The sequence below is a fragment of the Diabrotica undecimpunctata genome, chromosome 8, assembly GCF_040954645.1.
Source record: "Diabrotica undecimpunctata isolate CICGRU chromosome 8, icDiaUnde3, whole genome shotgun sequence".
Taxonomy (NCBI): domain Eukaryota; kingdom Metazoa; phylum Arthropoda; class Insecta; order Coleoptera; family Chrysomelidae; genus Diabrotica; species Diabrotica undecimpunctata.
The window spans coordinates 115,939,901-115,954,452 of NC_092810.1; the positions used below are offsets into that span (position 1 = coordinate 115,939,901).

Genomic DNA, 14,552 nt, shown 5'->3' on the forward strand with positions numbered 1-14,552 from the left:
ACCGAGGACATGACACAAATGTATTTCAAAATTGACAGTTCTGGATCATACAGTGATTTATTGAGATTATTATTTTGAAATACAAAAGAATAATTTAAATATGAACATTTTGTAAATAATACAAAACATATCACATAAATAATAATATTAATAAATATTTTATTACATGTATAATATTATATGTACGAGTATATATATCTTTATATAATATATATAATATTAAATTATATATACAAAAGGAACATTTTTCTACTCGAGAGATGAAGAGAGAGAAAATATATCTTCTGTCTCTCTCTTACTCATTATCTTACATATGTAATGATTTCACAGATTCACTCCCATACAAATTTCCAACGTGGAGCGCGCGTATAGAAGTGTAACTTTAATAATCTTTATTGATAAACTTGAAGAAAGCTACCTCCAAAAATATTTACGTAAGTATCTCTTACTTCTACTTAAAAAAGGCAACTAACCTATTGGTCTTTCAGTACATGCGTCTCAAAAAGTCGCATCAGCACACTCGACGAATTGCGAGTCCGCATATTGAACTCGCAAGTATAAGATGGACTAAAAAATTCTTCTGATAAAATAAAATGAATTACTAATTGCAAACACTTATATACACTCAGATGCAAAAAAAATGCAACAGAGAAAATTATGTACAAATTTAAAATATTTCAGTTTTTTTATTTTTAGCTCTATTTTAGTGATTTTTGTAGCACACTGTATTTAAATTTTAATTTAGTATAGTGAGTTTTTTAATAAAATTTTGCATTTGACTTATTATACGGGGTTCATCGAAAGGTGGTTTTTTATCCTAACTTTGAAACATCATGTGGAAGAATTTCGTTAGCGGATTTTCGTAAAACCTTGTTTTCCTTAACCTTTCGTTAATTGAAGCTGGTGCGACTTCACGACCTCTAATATTTCTACCAAACATGTCCCAAACGTGCTCTATTGGGTTCAGATCTGGCGAACACGCTGGCCATTTCATTTTAATAATACCAACTTCCTCTAAATATTGTGTGACACACATTGCAGAGTGGCGTCGCGCATTATTTTGCATTAATAGATAATCATCGCCGATGTATTGAAAAAATTTTGGGAAAATAAACATGTTAAATTTTCTGGCGGTTATATTAAATTGGTACAGCATGTGTTGTAAATCATCTTCTCTTTAAGAGAGTAGTATTGCGTCGTCTGCATAGCAGATTATTTTAAGTTGTTTTTCTTTCATTTGGTAACCTTTTTTAGTTCTTACTTATTTTATTATTTCATCCATAATCAGGTTGGACAATAGAGGACTCAGGGAATCTTCCTCTCTTATCCTTTTGCCAGCTTCAATGGGGTTGTTTAGTTCTTCTTTTACTTTTACTTTTATTGTATTGGCTCACATTCTAGAGGTATAAATAGCAGCAATACAAAATCAAGGATCAGAGAAACTTTTAGATATAACCGAAGAGAAAATTTTGTTAAATGCCTGCCTCTTGTAAAGAATTACACCAGTAAAATGGAGTAGTTGCATTATGATAATATTGCATAAAAAAGAAGATGTAATATAAGATATAAGATATAAGATCTTTATGAGAATAATAACTAACAGACTGCAACCTAAGCTAGATTTTCACCAACTACAAGAGCAAGCCAACCACAAGAGTGGCTTTCGAAGGAATGACTATTGTAGCTGTAGTATTGATTATAGTTACACAACTCTTTGAAATATATATTATAACGCACCAGCTGCAGTGAGAATGTACTATGGTGACACAAACACATTTTTCTTGGATAGTGGTATTAAGCAAGGGAACCCCATTTCCCCTAAATTATTTACCTCTTTAATACAGAGTGCCATGAGAAACCACAACTGGCGAAAAAATTGGATTCAACATAAATGGAGAGTATCTGAACTACTTGAGGTTTGCAAAGGACATAGTCCTTATTACAGATTGGGTAGATCATGCCTGTCAACTTGTTCAAGACTTTCGAAGCTATTGTACATGAGTTAGTCTTAAAATTAACTTTTCTAAAACACAATACATGATCAACCTTGACCCTGTACTGGTCAAAAACATTATAAAAAACTAATGGCACGCAAATTAAACAAGTTTCTACCTATAAGTATCTGGACCATGAGATTAAATTAGGAAGAGACTATCTAAAAACAGAGTTTAACAAAAGAATAGGACTAAAATGGACAGCTTACGGAAAACTGAGGGAATTCCTTAGATTAAATATTCCCATGTAGTTAAAAAGAAAGGTCTTTGATCGAAGTGTACTTCCAGTTTCCATGTATGGAGCAGAAACATTGAACCTTACCAAAAAAGTAATTAGTAAGATACAAGTGGCACAGAGATTAATGAAGGGGTCAACATTGAATATATCACTCAGAGATAGAGTTTTAAATCAAATTTTAGAATGAAGACCTATACACGATGCTTATTGTAATCGAGGACGTCCTCCAACAAGTTGGTTAGACATTATCAAGCGCTTCCAGCACAACTGGCTTCAGTGTGCTTACGATCGGATGCAATGGATTTATTTACGGGAGTCTTATGTTTAGCAGTCGACTCAAAAGGGCCAATGATGATAATGTTATATTTCACTATTTGGGTCTACATTATTTTGCGTTCGTAAATGCTTTACAGCTGCTCATAAAACTCTTGAGGAACTTGAAAAAGCTGCATTTTCTAAATGGGAGAGTATAGCTATTACGTGTCACTTAATAATATGACAAGACAATCGGAAGTAGTTACATCAACCAAAGGTGGGGGTATTATCTGATATTAGTTTTATACTTTTACAGTATAATTAAATTAACTTTACCTATATAAAATCTAAATCCAATTTCTTCAAGTTTCCAGTTCAATCTTCGTCTTTAATATTATTGTACCTTTTTTCACAAATTATTAATGTATAAACTCGATTTCTATCAATCAGAAGAACAGGCAGGATTTCGAGTGGGACACGGAACAAACGACCATTTGCAATGCCTTAAAACTCTATCGAATATAACAGACCCCTTGCTCTTCTCTTTGTCGACTTCCACAAAGCATTTGACACAGTTGAAACAGTTGCTATCTTAAAAGCACTATCAGAATGCAGAATAGATCACAGGTATGCAAATATTATTAGAAATATATACGAAAATGCGACAACAACCCTTAACCTCCATTGCATGACTGAGAAGATAAAAATTGGCAGAGGGGTGCGGCAGGGAGATACCTTGTCACCAAAACTATTTATAACAGTTATGGAGTACGCATTTAAACGGCTAGAGTGGGAATCAAAGGGTATTAGCATCGATGGAAAGATATTCAATCATCTCAGATATGCCGATGATATTGTCCTCATAACAGACAACTTAGGAGAAGCCAGAGTTATGCTACAACAACTACAGCAAGTAACCCAGAAAGTCGGTTTAAAAATAAACTATGGAAAAACAAAAATGATGACCAATCTCGTCCCCAATGAGCTAATAGAAACCGAAAAGTCGGCCATAGAACTTGTGGAAAAATATGTGTATTTTTGTCACGAAATAAGGTTAACGCGAGATAACCAAACATGCGAGCTACTAAGAAGAATAAGTCTGGGTTAGGCTGCATTCGGAAAAATGAGAGACGTACTTAAAACAAATATACCGATCCATTTAAAAAGAAAAGCTTTTAACCAGTGCGTTCTACCAGTCCCCACATACGGAGCAGAAACCTTAACTCTCACAAAAACATCAGCCGAAAAATTAAGAAGGACACAACGAAAGATGGAAAGATCAATGCTTGGAATAAGCTTAAGAAATAGAATAAGAAACGAGGAAGTTCGTAGACGAACCGAAGTGGAAGACATTATCGAACATATTACAAGGCAAAAAATGGAGATGGGCAGGACATGTTGCAAGAATGAAAGACGACAGTTGGACAAAAAAATTGCTTGAATTGAGACCACGGGCTGACAAGCGAAGCCGAGGAAGACCCCCAACGCGATGGACCGATGACCTCAAAAGAATCGTGACCAAGAAGATGGAAAAGTCTAGAGGAGGCCTATGTTCAACAATGGACAACTCAGGGCTGATTGATGATGATGATGATGATCAATGTATAAAAATGTAGAATTTTACTTAAAACATTTTTTTTTGCGATACGTGTATTATAGTTCATTTCATTTCATGCTGTAAGTTTATTATTTCACTAATGATTTTGTTTTTTTTTTTTGTAAATATTCTCACTGCCCATACGTTCTTTTGTCCATAAATTTGGTATAACCTTCTTATACCCCTCAGCGACGGTGGTGAAAAAAACAAACTTTCATTAAAACAAGATCAAAGCGACATGCGGGGTTGTGATTGGAAATGCCGGAAAGCTTTAATGTGGAAACGAAAGGTGAAAAGTTTTATTTAAACAGAAATTGTATCACCAAATTTAGTACAGCTTTAAAAACCACGGGGCTGGCGTTTAAAAACAAAATGATATATTTTAAAACTTAGTTGGAAACTTTTAAGCTCATACACAGAAAGAATTTTTTTTTACAATGTCTGGTGTAAAATCTTAAACAAGATCTTCTTTGGTCTTGCTCGCTTCGTACAGGAAATAGTAGACCCATGTCAACATTTTGTTATTTTTTGTCAGCTATCTTTCAATTAGGATAATGTCAAATTTCATATCATATTTGAATAACTAGTACTTTGTTATTTTTGTGACAGAATCTTGTACTCTATCTAAAATATTTTGCTTTATTTGTATCAAGATTGTGGTATAAATTTTTATAAGCTTCCGATAAAGTTCTATTAAAATCAAGACCAAGAGCTAAGTCCTATTTTTTTTGCTATTTTTATATAGTTTTCTCTTATCCTCTTTTCTTTTACTTATTATTATTTTTATCTCATTTACTTTCGTGTTTTAGTTTTTTCCTCGCTATACCTTCTTTATAACCATGACCGATATATTGTCTTTATTTTCCAAACAGCATATTGTTTGACTCTGTTGTCATTATATAATCCACTTAAAGACGACCTTACATACTATGTGACATTAAAAATTACCATACTTCTCATCAGTATCCCGGTTTGATAAATATAAATCTTAATACATAGAATGAAGCAAGGCTTGTATTTTAATAGCAACAACTGGCTCAGCTGGATTTACTGCTTTAGTACGACTAATACCACTGTATTTTGTCCTATCCATGATCACCACAAAAATACAAATTATTTGAATAATTATTATGTTTATTATAAACAAAATATAAACAGTATACAATAGTAAAAAATAAAATAAAAATATAAACATTTATTGCCATTATAATATTAACATTTCAACTTAAGATATTTTAAACTTAAAAAATTTCATCTTCTTTTTTCTTATGCCCTGCATTTGCACCATCTACTGTTTGGACCGCATCCTCTTCGGGTATTTGGTTGTTCCTGTCGTCTGTTCTGCATAAAACATCACCGATCTCACGTAGGCCTGGTATATTAGAATCTTTTTGGCTTTCGTTAAGGGACTTAAAAATATAAGGGAGTATTAGTTTTTTAGCTATAATTCGGTCGAAGTGGACTCCTAGTACTGATGTTTCCAACTACTGGTGGGCTGGTTTGCCCACCAGTAGTGGTATGAAGATAATGATTCCATTTATTTGTGAATTCCACAATCCTCTTTGAAACCCTGAACATGTTGATTGCGGTGTCGTTTGTATACAAAAATATTGTATAAAATGGGCGATAGGATATTGCCCTGAGGCATTCCTTCTTAAACATCTTGCATCCTGGACGTCTTTTGGTAGCTGAAATTTGAAAAAATCTATTAGTTAAATACAAAATAAATACGAGTTAAATCTATTAACTAAATAATGTGGCACTCTAGCTCTGTTCATCTTGTGAACGAGGGCTTTCTTCGATGTCGAGGATGGCGATTCCGGTTTTTTGGTTTTTGTTGAAGCATATCTTTATATCGGCTAGAACTCTTGCGAGCTGTAGTTCAGTTTTTAAACATAGTAATCCCTAGAGAGCGTATTTATGTGCGATCAACTTTACGCATATACGTATAATATACGCATACATATAATAGGGATATAAATAGTAAAATAGGTACTTATTTAGAATAAAATAACAATATAACTACATATATCTTGAATTATAATTAACTGCAATTTTTACAAATTATTTACGAGGAAACATTTTCTTTGATCTGATAAAATATTTTTACAACTTGAAAAAACTCCTTTTATTATCAACAGGTAATTGAAGCGTATATAAAATAACTTTCTGAACCATTTGAAAATTCTGAACCAAAATCAATTTTAAAATTTCCATTAAAAATTTAGTAAATGGCCTGCAAAGTTTTTCTAGCACGAATACTTATTTCTTTTTAACTGAATTACCTGTTTCACTTGAAACTTTTGAAATGTTTGCTTTAAAGTTTCTAACTATTTCGACAGGTTCTGTTGGACATTTTCAGCTTTTCTAAATTATTTATGGTTTTTACTATAAAACTATAATGCGTCTTGATAAAAGTTAGCTGATTTTCCAATCAAGTTGTTTTAACAATATGTTGTGCCTTTATAATAGCAGCACTGTCTTCGGCGTTAACTTTTAAAAGCAATTCCTTAATTGCAATGAAATGTTCAGCATAAAAAATTGCAGCTTCTAACCAAGTTCCCCAAGTAGTCAATACTGGTTTGGAAGGTAAAGGTACATTTGATAATTTGTTTCTGTACAACTGGACCTATAAAGGACTTTTGACAAATACTTTTTTACGCTAAACAAGTTACGTGAACTTGCATAAATTAATTTAAATTTTTGATCAGCTTTAACTGTGTAAGGGACGGCATTTGATACATAAGAAAAAATTTTCAGTAGGAACTACATTAGGAGCAAAAAATACTTAAATATATAATTTTGTCCAACTGTTGGCATGCAAATAAATAAGATTGACTAGGTTTATCTTCGCGCATAGATCCTACTAATAAATTTATATTGTAACGTCCACAAGAATTTGTAGTTTGATCTACAATAAAATAGATGTATCGATTTTTCACTAACTTCTTAATTTTTTTAATGGTATCGTTGTAGATTTGAGGTATGTACTTTTTTCTAAATGCACTTTTATATGGAACACTTTTCTTAGAATATGTTTCCAGAAAACTTATAAAAACACTGTGATGTTCTATATCAAAAAGCATCTGACCAAAAAAATTTTTAGGCTCCTATGCCCAAACATAACCTTAAAAAAATTAAAACGTATTTTTTTGTTTTTTAACGATTCTTCGGTTCCAATCATGGAAGAAACTTATTTTTTTTTTAATTTGTACTTTGGTTAATAGTATTTTTTACAAAATTTTTGGCAAAAAATTTAAATTTTTGAACGCTTTTGAAATTTTTAAAATTTCTTTAAAAGAAAATTGTCTTGAGCAAAACTCCAAAAAATATGTTACTGCTTGAGTGTCAAACTGTCTTTTTGATTTTTTTAGATTTTTATAGCTGGAACATCATGGTCCAAATAACGAAAATTTATTTTCGGTCTAGGCGCTAAAGATAGTAAAATTCCCCTTGCAATATTTCAAAAATAAAAATACCATGTTGTTCTACATCAAAAAGTATCCAACCTAAAAAAATTTTAGACCCCTGGACCCAAACATAACCTCAAAAAAAAATAAAACGTGTTTTTTTGTTTTTTTTTACGATATCTTTGGTTTTGTTCATAGTAGGAGCTTCTTCTTTTTTTTGTTTGTAGGATATTTTATTCTCTAAATGATGTTATTTTTTTGTTACTATCTTTACCGGCTAGACCGAAAATGATTTTTTGTTTTTTTAACCATGATGCCTCAACTTGACAGTCAACCAATAACATATATATATTTTTTTTGGAGTGGCGTTCGAGACAGTTTGGTTTTAAACAAATTTTAAAAATTTCAGAAACATCCAAAAATTTGAATTTTTTCTCCAAAATTTTTTTAAAAAATACTATAATGTAGATTACTATCTTAACCGGCTAGACCCTTTATGTTGTGTATTGGATAAAGTCATCCACGATTGTCTAGTGTCTATGGGTAACTGAACAACTTTCAATTCGCTTATTTTCTGACATTTTGACTTTCTGACATTTGTAGTTTCACCTACAATAAAATAGATGTACCTATCGATGTTTCACTAACTTCTTAATTTTTTTTATGGTATAGTTGTAGATTTGAGGTACGTACTTTTTTCTAAATGCACTTTTATCTGGAACAATTTCTTAGAACATGTTTCCAGAAAACTTATAAAATTAGTTTTTTTCAAAGGTATGTTTGCACAAAATCTTCACCTGGCATAAATTAGAATTAAAGGGTCTAGGCAGTTAAGATCTTCTTCTTCTTAGTCGTTGACCTGATGCAGGTATCGTGATATCATGAAGCTATTAGCTAAATTTCCCAATGTTCCTCTACGTTTTTCTATCTTCTGCCATTCGAGCACATTCTGACAATGGAGCGCCAATGGTAGCAACAATATGGTCCGTGTATCGTGTGGGAGATCTACCTCTATTTCTTTTGCCTTCTACTTTTCCCTGGATGGTAAGTTTTTCAAGACCATTTCTTCGAAGGACATGTCCAAAATAGCTTATTATTTGTTCTGATATTTGTGTTCTTAGTCTTTTCTTTATGTTTAGCTGGTCCACTATGGATTCATTTGTTCTTCAGTTAAGATATCTAACCAAAAAAATTTGTAGACCCTATGCCCAAACATAACTTTAAAAAAATTAAAACGTATTTTTGTTTGTTTTTTAACGATTCTTCGGTTCAAATTATTGAAAAACTTATTTTTTTTAATTTGTACTATATTTAATTGCCTACATTATGGTATTTTTTACAAAATTCTTATACAAAAATAGGAGCTTCTTCTTTTTTTTTGTTTGTAGAATATTTTATTATCTAAATGATGTTATTTTTTTGTTACTATCTTTACCGGCTAGACTGAAAATGATTTTTTGTTTTTTTAACCATGCTGCCTCAACTTGACAGTCAACCAATAACATATACTTGACTGTCAACCAATAACATATATATATTTTTTTGGAGTGGCGTTCGAGACAGTTTGGTTTTAAGCAAATTTTAAAAATTTCAGAAACATCCAAAAATTTCAATTTTTCGCCAAATTTTTTTTAAAAAATACTATAATGTAGATTAGTATCTTAACCGGCTAGACCCTTTATGTTGTATATTGGATAAAGTCATCCACGATTGTCTAGTGTCAATGGGTAACTGAACAACTTTCAATTCGCTTATTTTCTGACATTTGTAGTTTCACCTACAATAAATAGATGGACCTATCGATGTTTCACCAACTTCTTAATTTTTTTATGGTATAGTTGTTGATTTGAGGTACGTACTTTTTTTTTATGCACTTTTATCTGGAACAATTTCTTAGAATATGTTTCCAGAAAACTTATAAAATTAGTTTTTTTCAAAGGTATGTTTGCACAAAATCATCACCTGGCATAAATTAGAATTAAAGGGTCTAGGCAGTTAAGATCTTCTTCTTCTTAGTCGCTGACCTGAAGCTATTAGCTAAATTTCCCAATGTTCCTCCACGTTTTTCTATATTCCGTCATTCGAGCACATTCTGACAATGGAGCGCCAATGGTAGCAACAATATGGTCCGTGTATCGTGTGGGAGATCTACCTCTATTTTTTTGCCTTCTACTTTTCCCTGGATGGTAAGTTTTTCAAGACCATTTCTTCGAAGCACATGTCCAAAATAGCTTATTATTTGTTCTGATATTTGTGTTCTTAGTCTTTTCTTTATGTTGAGCTGGTCCAGTATGGATTCATTTGTTCTTCAGTTAAGATATCTGACCAAAAAAATTTGTAGACCCTATGCCCAAACATAACTTTAAAAAAATTAAAACGTATTTTTTTTTGTTTTTTAACGATTCTTCGGTTCAAATTATGGAAAAACTTTGCTTGAGTGTCAAACTGTCTTTATGATTTTTTCAGATTTTTATAGGTGGGGCATGATGGTCCAAACAACGAAAATTAATTTTCGGTCTAGCCGCTAAAGATAGTAAAATTCCCCACGCAATATTTCAAAAATAAAAATACCATGTTGTTCTACATCAAAAAGTATCCAACCTAAAAAAATTTTAGACCCCTGGACCCGAACATAACCTCAAAAAAAAATAAAACGTGTTTTTTTGTTTTTTACGATATCTTTGGTTTTAATCATCGTAGGAGCTTCTTCTTTTTTTGTTTGTAGGATATTTTATTATCTAAATGATGTTATTTTTTTTACTATCTTTACCGGCTAGACCGAAAATGATTTTTTTGTGTTTTTAACCATGATGCCCCAACTTGACAGTCAACCAATAACATATATATATTTTTTTGGAGTGGCGTTTGAGGCAGTTTGGTTTTAAACGAATTTTAAAAATTTCAGAAACATCCAAAAATTTGAATTTTCCGCCAAAATTTATTTAAAAAATACTATAATGTAGACTACTATCTTAACCGGCTAGCCCCTTTATGTTGTATATTGGATAAAGTCATCAACGATTGTCTAGTGTCGATGGGTAACTGAACAACTTTCAATTCGCTTATTTTCTGATATTTTGACTTATGTAGTTCTATTTCGACGTGCTGTATGATCGAAAATTCTCGCTGAGATGGTATTTACGACGATAAAACGTACTTTGTCAAACTATTAAACTTTGAATGTTGAGTAAGCTACCAAATATTATTTATTTATAAAAAAAGAGAAAAAAAGCAATCTTAAAACTTAACATTTTACTATATGCTTTGCAGAATATTTGTCCTTTAAGAGCCATCTCTGATTTATATGAAATTTTCGATGTAACTTAGGTAGATCTGATAATTTTTCGTAATTCCCTATTTGAGGTGGACCACATTTTTCATGTCCCTAAGTGATAAATGTGGTCCACCCCAAACATTTTATTTTATCATTTAAACAAAATTTAATATTTTTATTATTTTATGCATTAAAAAATACATCTTCTTCTTCAGTGCCTTATCTGGTCCGCATGTTGGCGATCATCCCAAACCATTGTCGGAGGTTTTTCAACCACGAGATAGAGGGCGTCCCGGTTGTCTCCTGTCAAATACTTTACCTTGCATAACGAGTTAAAGAATTTGACATTTTTCTTCGTTTCGCATCACGTGACCGAGGTACTCAAGCTTACGTTGTTTCACTAAATTAAGCACTTCTTTTTCTTTTGTCATACGCTGTAGCACCTCAATGTCGGACACATGATCCACATACAATATTTTTAGTATCCTCTGTAGATCCACATTTTGAAGGCTTCAATCCGCTTTTTAGTAGCTTGCGTCAGTGTTCAGGCTTCAACTCCATAAAGTAACACTGGAAGAATGTAGCACCTCACTATCTGCATCTTGGTTCTCAAATTGAGATCACTGCAGCACAGCAAGGATCTCAACTTAATAAATGTAGATCGTGTCATTTCAATTCTGGATCTAATCTCTTTAGCGTAGTCCTATTGTGAGTAAGGGGTAGTTCCGAGGTAAGTGAATATCTCGACTCTCTGGATCTATTCTCTACCTGTCATTAGTGCCCTGGGATCTGAATTTGCAATTTAGTCCGTATGTTACTTAAGACAACGGTTAAATGCCTTGGCGTAGTCAATAAAACAGATACAGGCATCACAACTGACATCGCTGCATCTCAGAAGTAGAACTTGTAAGGTGAAAAGTGCTTTACGTATACCCATGCAATTGCAGAGTCTGGCAAGTATGATTTTAAGAAAAATATTAAGTGCGTGACTCATAAGGCTGAAAGCTAATTTATAGATATATAATAAATAGATAATTTTCACCCTAATATTACTAACCCCTATTTTTAATTGCCATATTAGTGTCAAAGAGTTAGTTGTCATACTTCTTCGAAACGGCTTGACCGATTTTTATGAAATTTTGTATATATATTCGATAGGTATAATAATCGGTCGTAGTCTATTTTTCATATTCGTAAGGGGTAAGACCATCCCAAACTTTTTTTTATTTTGTTTACAAAATTTTTAATTTTTTTTAAGATGTGGTTTTAGTAAATATAATAGCTCTTAATTTTCACCCTTCTAATACTAACCCCTGTCGTGATCTAAATCTGTCGTCATCTATTTTTCATACCCCTAAAGGCTAAGGGTGGTCCATACCAAGCATTTTTTTTATTTTTTTATGATGTGGTACTAAAAATTACATACAACCCTTAGTTTTTACTCTTCCGTCACCAACCCCTATTTTTTAATAGCGAAATTAGTGTGACAGAGTTAGTTGCCACTTGTTATGAAATTTTATGTGTATATTTGTTTAAATATACTATAAATTTTTTTTCAAGGAGAGTTGTTTTCATTCAAAATAGTTGACAGAGTTATAAATTCGAATGACGTCTATCCTACAGAATTTTTAAATTTGTTGAAATTGTCTGAACGCCCTCCTAAAAATTTAGAATTAAAAGTAGCATCAGTTGTCACTATGCTGCGTAACAATAATCAACCTCGACTAGGCAATGAGACGAGACTGATTGTGAAAGGGCTAATGAATCAATAAGGAAAAATATAAAGGAGAGGATGTCTTGATTCACCGTATAATGATGATTTCAACGAACGTACAATTTGATTTTAAACGTTTACAATTTCCCGTACTTTTGGCATCTGCAATGGCAATAAACACATGACAAAGCCAAGCGTTGGAAGTTTGCGGAATTAACGTAAATTTTCATGTTTCGCGCTTGGGCGAGTATTTGCGTGTTGGAAAATCGTTATCTTTGTATTTTTATTTAAAGCAAAAAAAAATAAAAATACCTTTATTAGAAACCATTAATTTGATTCAACTTTTTTATACATAATATTTTTATATGTTTATTGTTTTTATTTTCTGTTATTTTTTTAGCAAGGTAGTAGAGTGCAAGCATCGAATGCGCTACTTAACAAAATAAAAGTTGAAGACTCCGGGAAAGCTTCCTGTTTTTATTTATTATTAATAAAATATTTTTCGGTATTTTCTGCTCCTTTTTATTTACATACGGGCCAATTAGTTTGATATACTGAACATATTTACTCTATAATCGTAAATTAATCGATTTTTCTGAATGATTTTTATTTTATAAATTTCTTGCCATTTTGGTGCAAGTTTGGGCTGTTTAACTTGTTTAAATGAAGTAAAATTTCATTGTTTCATTAACTTAATCGCTGAAATGTCAATTACAAAATAAAGTATTCCTGCTAAATCCAATTTAATATATTCAATTTAATTATGGTGGAATTGAGCCCGAGAGAAAAGTCTTGACATTTTGTGAAGCTGTGATTCTCCCTAGCGACTGATCCCCAGAGGCATCTGGACCTTCTCCAACTGCCCAGTTCAACGACAGACCGACGTACATCACGGCGGGCCCGGTTTTGTCTATTGGAAGGTCGAAGCCATTATATTGCCGGATTTATGTTATTAAGGAACAGACAGGGTCAGATTAAGAAGCTCTTTAGGTCGTAGCTAAATATAGATACCCGAAAAGCCGGTAATAAACAGAGAATTCCGGATTTTTTCGTCGTTTGCCTCTTACCGCTTCCTACTCAGAGAATTAGTTGCGGGTATATTTAATGTATGTGGAAATGGTCTTGGGAAAAAAGCGTAGACAAGATTATAAAAAGCAATTAAAAAAACTAGAAATTGGTTTAAGATAAAATTTAACGGTACTGTATGTTATTTTACAGGTTTATTAAAAAAATTTTTATATACGTTCTAACTTTCTTTACAATTCGCAAAAATTTTGCAAACATTGGCGCAAGGTTTTAGCTCACCACTCTCTTATTTGATTTTGTAGTTTTTTCCAGATTTTAAACTGGCGAATAGATGAAAAAAAAGTGGTACAGTAGTCGGCACTGTAGACTAGCGAGCTTTATACTGTTTTCATATTTTTTTAATTTAAATTATATGTACCATATTGGCTATCAGCGGATGGATTTAATGTAAACAATAATGATTACAAATAACAAATAAATAACATACTTATATGTGGTTCAATATGTTACAGTCTCTTAAAAATTTCACAATATTTTCACTGGTACACTCACTAAAAATATCTCTTATAACTGATGGAATTTTATTAGTTAGTCTTTCAGCACTATATTTGGAACACTCCGTTCGTACGTGTTTCACTGTTAACGGCACGTCACAACTCGTACATTTTGGTTGAGGTTCCTTCTTCAAGAGATATTCATGTGAGAGTTTGATGTACCTAATCGGAGTCTGGTTAATACAACCTGAAGGAAACGGCTAGGGACGTTGTTACTCCATCGTCCAAAATTTGGTTTACTTTCTATTAACTTTGAGGATTTTTCTTCCCAACATTTTGTCCAATTACATATCAGCTTTTGTTTAAAGTACGGATTGAGATCTTCTGCTAATGGTTTTATTATTGGTCTGATATTTAGGAAATTTGCTATTTCTCGAGCATTTTTATCAACTAGTTCGCTTCCTTTAATGCCTATATGTGATGATACCCACACGAAGACTAGTGTTTTGTTTTCTAGCTGCTGCATCTTGTTTTTAATTAATTTAGCAAT

The 14,552-nt window shown here is 32.1% G+C and overlaps 1 protein-coding gene across 1 annotated transcript in view; it reads left to right on the plus strand.

Annotated features, from left to right (window-relative positions):
- The window catches only part of Pde9 (phosphodiesterase 9), a 1,302,013-nt gene that overhangs the window by 1,037,961 nt on the left and 249,500 nt on the right, over nucleotides 1–14,552 (plus strand). The gene's annotated exons all lie outside the window — the stretch shown is intronic.